Source organism: Anthonomus grandis, chromosome 8 (genome assembly GCF_022605725.1).
Source record: "Anthonomus grandis grandis chromosome 8, icAntGran1.3, whole genome shotgun sequence".
In the NCBI taxonomy this organism is placed as follows: Eukaryota; Metazoa; Arthropoda; class Insecta; order Coleoptera; family Curculionidae; genus Anthonomus; species Anthonomus grandis.
The window spans coordinates 34,123,544-34,132,196 of NC_065553.1; positions in this window are offsets into that span (position 1 = coordinate 34,123,544).

The following is an 8,653-nucleotide window of genomic DNA, read 5'->3' on the forward strand; positions in this document are numbered from 1 at the left end:
CTTATGAGTCCTAGAAGTTCGTAAAATTTTTCCTGAGACATTCTAAAGTACTTCAAAATTTTTTTTCTGTCCTGCAATAGGTCCGGGAAAAGGTGATGGTGCTCTCCAAAGGTAAGTCTTTTCGTATTTATTTCATGTACCCACATTTTTCGTTTACGCTTTACGTTTATTTCTTCTTCCTCTGCTTCCAACACGGTAGCCAAGAAAAACATTTCTTCATCAGAACTATCAGCCATATTTACTGTTTAAAAAATTGTAAACTAAAATTGAAATGCACCGCTCCACGTTTCCGCAACTAATGGACGAATATAACCTCAACCGCTCGGCACCGACCTACTCCGCGCCGCGCCGCGTTCCCGACCTAGTGGACGCTCAGCTAGAAGTACCTTTTTCACTGCATATTGCACATTTGCTTTTCTCCATTTTAGTCACTAATACAAAATAACAAAATAACGCTACAACCAAAATTGCACGCGACTTTTAACTTATACGTGATATTATAGACTGAAAATTGTGCATAGTAATGACCTCGGTACGCGCACTTGTCTCGCAGCTGCTTGATTATCCAGTGGCGTAGCGAATTCTTTTTGTTATGTTTTAGATGAGCAAATATCAATTACATAACCTTTTAATACATTTCTTTGCACCTAAATCGAATATATACCTGTTATATTCATTAGTAATGGCTATTAAATCATATATTTTAATTTTTTTTATAGTAAAAATATATATTTTCATACTATATATTAAAATAATGGAAAAAAAGTTAATGGTATATTATCCATTTTTCATTTCTTAAAAAAAAGTACTCTTCAGAAATTTTCATAAAAATTCAATTTACTGAGATATTAAGAAAAAATGATAAAAAACAAGATGGCGCCATTTTTTTCATACTTTTACCAATTGGGACTTTAAGTATGTTATAGTACACGTTTGTATGAATTCATATACACAAAAACTAGCTTGTCTCTAATTTGTGCTACCTTACCCATTGTAAGCTGATTATGTTTCCTGTGCTATCTCAGTGATCTCACGAATCGGAGCAAGTTTATCCTCCTTTTTTCTCTCAGCTCTTGTAGCCTGATAAATAGGCCTGGCGAATGCATTGTTTGTAGTCGACCATAAACTACGTACACTTTCTCTTGATTCTCGAAATCTACCAGTAAGAATTATAATAATTCCTAGGAAAGCGAGAAATTCTGTAGTGTCTACCTCATTCCATGATTCCGTCTTGACTTCATGACTTTTATTATAGGTGTTTATAAAGTCTTTAGCTTTTTTGTTTGAGTATCTTATAATAATATCTAATAAGCCATTAGAAAAGAACAGCTTAAAACAGTCAATGATATAATTTATATCTTTGCTTTTATCTGTGAGACCTTTATTTTCTTGCAAGATATTGCATGTTCTGGATTTTCCTGTTTTATGTGCAACAGTATACCAAGTGCGATTATCAACATCATACGCAGTGCCGGTTTAACCAGGGGTCTTTTGGGTGCTATAGCACCGGGCGGTAAATCTTAGAAGTTTACTCTTAAGTTTACCACAAAATTAGCTACTCCCGCCTTTTATTATTAAATAATTAAATTTTAAAACCACAATCGAAAAAAGCGACAACTTATTTCAGAGATTACTATACTTCGCAGAACCCAGACCTATAAAAAATGTAAAAAATAAAAGGTTACCTACCTTTTTTATTAACTCAATTGCCTTATTTGCTAACAGACATCTATTATTAAAATCGTAAAGTGGAATATGAATGCGAAATTACGAGTTAAAGCACCGCTACCAACGGTAATTAAAATCGCCAATGCCCAGCCCTAGTTTCCTACTTGTACAGCTCCGCATTACTGCCCACAGAACACAAATATAGCCTATGACCTTATCTATACAATTGTAACAAAATAATATATATCCACATATTATGAAAAAAAAACAAAATATAAACTCTTATAACAACAGAAACTGTACCTATTTCTTCAAATAAATCTGGCTTCTTATTATGAATAAATTAATTAATAACGACTAAATATAACAGAAATTCATATGTACAAGTTAATATGCATGTTTTTTTAATTTTTTGAGTATAAGCAAATAAAAACAAAGTATAAACTGTAATAAAACTTAATCCGTGACATGATATAACTATGTACAGGGTGACCCAATAAGACTGTTCCTCGGCCATATCTCGGGAACTGTTCGTAAAAAAAATTTAAAAAAAAAATTATTAGGTAAATCGGTCATGAAAAATCGTTGGAAAATATTTTCAAGTTCTAAAAATTACCACCAGAGGGCGTAATTGCCATCTTAAATTTTATAATTGCATTTTTCTTTAAATTTCGACTACGTTTAAAGATGGAGAGGGAAAAAGCTTTATCCTTAAAAGACCATCTACGACCAGAAGGAGGACGGTTTGCATTTAAAATTTGGCAGTTTATAAAGTCCTTTGTTACCTCATTTAGATTTTCCTCAATAAACTGGAACCTACCATCCTTATATAGTGATTTTAGAGATGCTGTTTAAAATCGATTTAAATTGAAAGAAATATCCCGTTCACGGGCTTTACACAATTTTGATTGTTAGCGCAGTTGCAATTATTACCCTAATTTAGTATTTTTACGCTTCATTTCTCAACTAATGTGACAACGCAGCATCCTGCGTTTGGGTTTAGAAATAGATTCCGCCCTGTTTTTCTTCTCGGCCACCGATTGTGGTCTTATGTTTTTTAGGTTTAATTGTCACCGGAGTCGTAATAGTAGTTTTTTAAGAAGTAGTAGTATAAGTTTTGCTCTCCTTATACGCACACGTCACGTTGTTGACAATTAGACAGTTAGTAGCTCGCAGTGTTTGTTACCCCATAATTTAGTAATTATGTTTCTCATGCATTAATGATGCAAAGTTGTTTAGTTTACAGTTTTACACAGTAAAAATTTCTCTCGCCATAAAATAAATTTCGCAGCTATATGCTTTTTTGTTAGATATAGTTGTTGTCTTAGTGGACAGTGTTTTTTGACGTCACTCATTTACATTCCCAGTGGTTCTTTTTCTCTGACTCTGACTCTTGAAAACTTAGATTGGTTAGCATGTACTGATTGGGATAACCTTTCTAACCTACAGTGAAATACAATGTTGAATTGGGGTCAATAAAGTTATTGATCCATTTTAAGTGCATGCAGAACTTTTTCAAGGGTTCTAACGACGGTTAAATTTTAAATAAAGTGTTTTGTTTTGAATCATTGCGTTTTATTAATTAGCAAAGGCTAATTACAAATAAGCAAGGTTGAGCTAAGACCCAAACCACGCCAGATGCAACATGAGCTCTTTCATTATTGAGAAGAAACTTAAGCTTAGATAACTTACACATCACAGACTTATGTACATTATACATAATTTCTTGCTCATTTGTAAGATTATCCTTAGACAGTCCTGCCTTGGCAAGAATGCCCCTCTTATTCTCAAGAAGAAAAGAGTATTTGTCACTATGGTCTCTCTTAGTTTTTAAACTGGACAAATCAGAGCTGGACGATATGGGAGTATTATCCAGATCACAGTGTTTAAAGAGATGTTTGGTAAATTAGAACCTGTAAGATTTGGAACCATGATTTTTAAGGATTTTTGCTCTTGAAATGAACTTAGATCTTCTTTACTAACTGAGTAAAGATGTTCTTTGTCAATCAGAGCAACATCAGTGAATACATCTTGAGACACACTTTGGGACTGTGCTGCAAATAGGACTTTTTTTTCATTAGGGACCTTTGAATAATTATGATCACTTTGCATTTCAATCTTATGTGGTACAGCATCCCATCTAAGTCGCACAGGATTATTCGGGTTATTAAAATCAGAATCAGAGAAGTGATTGGAGCAAACTTGATAATTGGTGACACTTTTAGTTGGACTTACATGACAGATCTCCCTCCAAGATTTTTGTAAGGATGAATTCAATGGAAATTTAAATAATCTATGATTTCTATGACTTTCTGGGCAATTACTAATATACAAACTACTGCATAAAGGATATTTGCACGAATATTTTAATCTAGATGAAGACAATGAAAAGGAAATACTAGACATTTTCCCCGTGGAGGACCAAGAATTAAAACTGAATTGTAAAAAGAAATTTAAATTGAGAATACTTACATTGATATGTCCAAAATAGGATTGAATCTATAATTATACCCTGGAAAATGATAATACATCCAAAATGCACCTTAACATTATGAGAAAACACTTAGGTACCTATGTCATAATTAAAATTTACCTGTCTCCTGCACTATGTAGTTGCACAATGATTGGATGTTGGCACGATTGTGAAATAATTTATTAACCCATTACTTAAGAAAACTAAAAAAAGCTATAAAATTACTTAAAAAACTTTACATTGGAAAAAAACCATGAGGCTTGGCTTGTTTTCCATCCAAAAGAAACTGAAAATAAACGGTCGTCAAATACGACAGTTAAAAAATGTCACTATTGTCATGTTTGATGTACGTCAAAATCAAAAATTAGAATCAATCGGCCATCTTGGGTGGCAAACTATTCCGCCCCGCCACATTCAACTTTCATACCGGTGTTACTGCCTATGACAAGCGATAAAATTTAGCCGCCAATTATTTCAAAACAACAATTATTTGGCGATGCAGTATAAAAAGAATTGGCGGTATAAATTGGTGATGTTAGAAAGTTTAGAATTATAGGTTTACTTTCAAATTACAGTAAGTTTGGTGTTTAGTTTAATCGGTGATATTATTCGGATAAGGATTTTTAAAAGATTAAACGGCAATTAAATACGGTAAGTTATGATTTTAGTTGTTTTTTTTTCTTAATATCAAAAAAAAAAACTAGGAAATGGGCGGACGAAAGTTATCTGTATTGGCGCAAAAGAAAACTGGAAAAACAGCAAATGGAAAAGAAAGCTTTAGAAACACTCTTAAACTCACAAGTTTTTTTACACGGGGTAACACAGACGTAGACGAGAGCAGAAGTATATGCGAACCTCAACCTGGACCAAGTACGAGCACTAGCCTTTCAAATGAGATGAATACGCAAGAGACCGGTCTTGAGATGGAGCCACAGGAAAGTCTTTTGCAAAATAATACAGTTGGTGATAGTATTATAGGTAAGTATTTTTGGTGATTGCATATTGCTTTTACGCATAATTTCAGTTTAAAAAAAAAACCTTAAAGACAAAATCCTTTGTAAATATTTTAATTGTATTTGAATGGTACAGAAATGCATTCAAATGTATTTATTTGTAGATGCAAAAACAGACGATTGGACCGAATTTAAGGATCCGGCACTTTGGAAGGATGGTCAAAATTTTGTGCAAATTCTTTTGGATAACTGGACCGAACAAATTCTTGATAAAATTGACTTTTCAATATCTAAAAGAAAACATGGGGACCAAAATAGGTATGCTACCAAGCAAATTTTTTATAAGAAGCTAGTTAACGGTGAAGTAGTTCGAAGAGATTGGGCAATTTATTCAGAAAGTACTGGAAATGTGTTTTGTTTATATTGTTGTTTGTTTAGTAACAAACAAAACCAATTTAAAACCGGATTTTCCTCGTGGAATAAATGCATTGAGAGATTTGACGAACACGAGCGTTCCATTGGTCATCTAGATAGTTTAAATGTTTACACAAGCCGCCAATTAAAGCGAGGAAAAATTAACGATGAGTTGGAAAAACAAATAAGTTGCAACAAGGATTATTGGGTCGAAGTATTAAGAAGAATTATAAGCGTGATTAAGTTTTTGGCCTCTAGAGAATTGGCATTTAGAGGAACTGATGAACGTTTTGGTGAAAAGCGCAATGGGAATTATTTGGGTTTATTGGAACTATTAGCAGAATATGATCCGTTTTTAAAAGACCATATAAATCGAATGGCAAATTTGGGCAAGGGTAAAACGTCATACCTATCCAAGGATATCTGTAATGAAGTCCTCACTATCATGGCGAATCGGGTTATTGAGGAAATTGCTAAACAAATTAAGGCGAATAAATATTTTTCAGTCAGTGTGGACTCAACACCCGATATATCACATCAGGATCAGCTAACAATAATTTTAAGGTATTGCAATAGTAAAGGGCTTGCATTTGAAAGGTTTATAGGATTCTATGATAACATTGGGCATGGGGCACAAGAGCTTGAGCAGTGCGTCATGGATATGCTAAAGACATTTAATTTGGACATTCAAAATTGCAGGGGTCAGTCATATGACAACGCAAGCAAAATGAGTGGTCGATTTTCTGGATTGCAAGCGCGTATTAAGGCACATAATGAGTTAGCAATCTATGTTCCGTGTGCCGGACATTCTCTCAATTTAGTTGTTAAAAATGCTGCGGATTGCTGCTTCGAAGCAACATCTTTTTTTATGCTAGTTCAAGCTTTTTATACATTTTTTTCGGCTTCTACACATAGATGGAACTTGCTGTCTAGTACAATAAGAGATTCATCAGGCTCTGAGAAATCGCTCATGCCAAAAAGGGTCAATACAACTCGTTGGTCTTCTCGCTTTGATGCCATAAATGCGCTACAAAGTAGTTACAATTCAATAAAGACTTGTTTAAATAATATAGCAACAGATGTTAATGAGAAAAATGTAAGAGTCGAAGCAAGTTCGTTATGCGAAAAACTTAATTTCTTGGAAAATGGGATAATCTTATCGTTTTGGTTGGATATTTTGCAAAGCGTTAACGATGTTAATAAAACTGTACAAAGAGAGAATTTGGACTTACAACTTCGGTACAACTTCTTTGGTGTACAACTTCCCAACTTTTCTCGTCTTTAGTAGAATATTTTGATTTCTTACGTGATCGCTTTGACCATTATGAGAGCTTAGGAATGTTGTTAACAGAAAACGAAAATTATATTGAAAGGCGAAATATCAAACGAAAATTGCAATTAGGAGAAAAAAGTTCCGACGTAAATTTGAGTCAGAGAGATAAAATCCGCACGCAGTGTTTTTTTTTAATAATCGATAATCTAGAATCTGAAATTATTCGTCGGTCAGAAATATATTAAACATGTTCAAATACATTTGAATTTCTTTTTAAGCTAAAATTAATAGAAGATGAAAATATTATCACTGTAGCAACCAAACTAAAGGAAAAATACAGCTCCGATTTAGATGAATATTTTCCTCAAGAATGTGTTCATCTAAAAAAACTATTAAATTCTATATCAGAAATTAAATTAGAAACTCCATTAGATTTAGTTCATGCATTATATGAGAATAAACTAATATCTACATTTCCCAATATCAATATTTATTTACGCATTTTTTTTCTATAATGGTCACAAATGCAAGCGGTGAACGATCGTTTTCTACTCTAAAGAGAGTTAAAACCTATTTACGAAACTCAATAGCGCAAGAAAATTTAAACTCTTTGGCAATTATTTCAATTAATAAAGATATTCTTGATGAAATAGATACATCTTCTATAATCGAAAAATTTGCGTCACTAAAAGCAAGAAAACAATCGTTTAAGTAATTTATATGCATTATTATATAAGTATATTTATGTGTAATTTATTTTTTACGTTCCTTTAAAACCAAAGGATCTGTTTTACTTTTTGTAGAAAGCTTAAGAGTTGAGTTTGTTTTTTTTTGGGAGTTTTAGTTGTAAGAGAGTTTATGCTATAGAATCGTTTATTTTTATTTGTATACTGGCGTTGTCCTGATGTATTTTTTATTTTGTTTTTTTGTAAAATTTGTCTAAACATTTTTTGAAATAAAAGTTTTTTCAAAAAAAAAATTTTTTTTTTGAACGAGTGGGGAGGGGAGGGGGCGCTGTATTTTTGTAGCACCGGGCGGCAAACTACCTTAAACCGGCACTGATCATATGCCCGGCAATGACTGTTTATTGCTCACTGTTTCGTCTTCTAATGGATCAGGTAAATGTATTTGTTCTTCTTCTAACTCTTGAAATGAAAGATTGCCGTCATGTATCTCAGGCTCTTCATCCGAAGTGTCCTCATCATCTGCCAAATCACTAAATGCCTATTCCAAAGGTATTTCGGTTTTGCACTAGTCATCTGAAGAATGCATTAATATTTCGTAGAGTTCCTTGTCGGATAAACCCTTATTTTTAGACCACATGGCACTTTACTATTTATTATTGAAAAACAAAATAACCCTCTCACAGTAACGTTCAATAGTAAACTGAACAACAAGGCAATACATTGGAAATATACGCCACTTATCTTGTTTAGATCTATAAAAAAGGGAGTTTTAGCATATACTTATTGTTAATGCATCATTAATTTCAAATTTGACTCTATTTCGCGCGGAATATGTACCATATTTTTCTTCCATTATCTGGGCACGATGTGCAAGGTCGAAGTACTTGTACGAGGTACAACGACGGTGAAAACAAGTAAAATTTATGGTGTCGGTACTAAGTCAATCATTAAAACAATTTAATTAATTGTCGGTTTAAAAACCATTGTGGCGAGCCTGGACTGCCGCTAAGGGGATCCCCGTTAAGAAGACGACAACTGTCTTATTCGGTAAGTGCCCATTTGAGTAGTGTGGTACATTCGTTTTTTTTTTACAATTTTCTTACTTGCGTTAGCAATTACTTACAATTTTCAAATACAGTCCACAATCTTCTTCAATTTTCTATTTATGCGTTGACATAAAATGGTC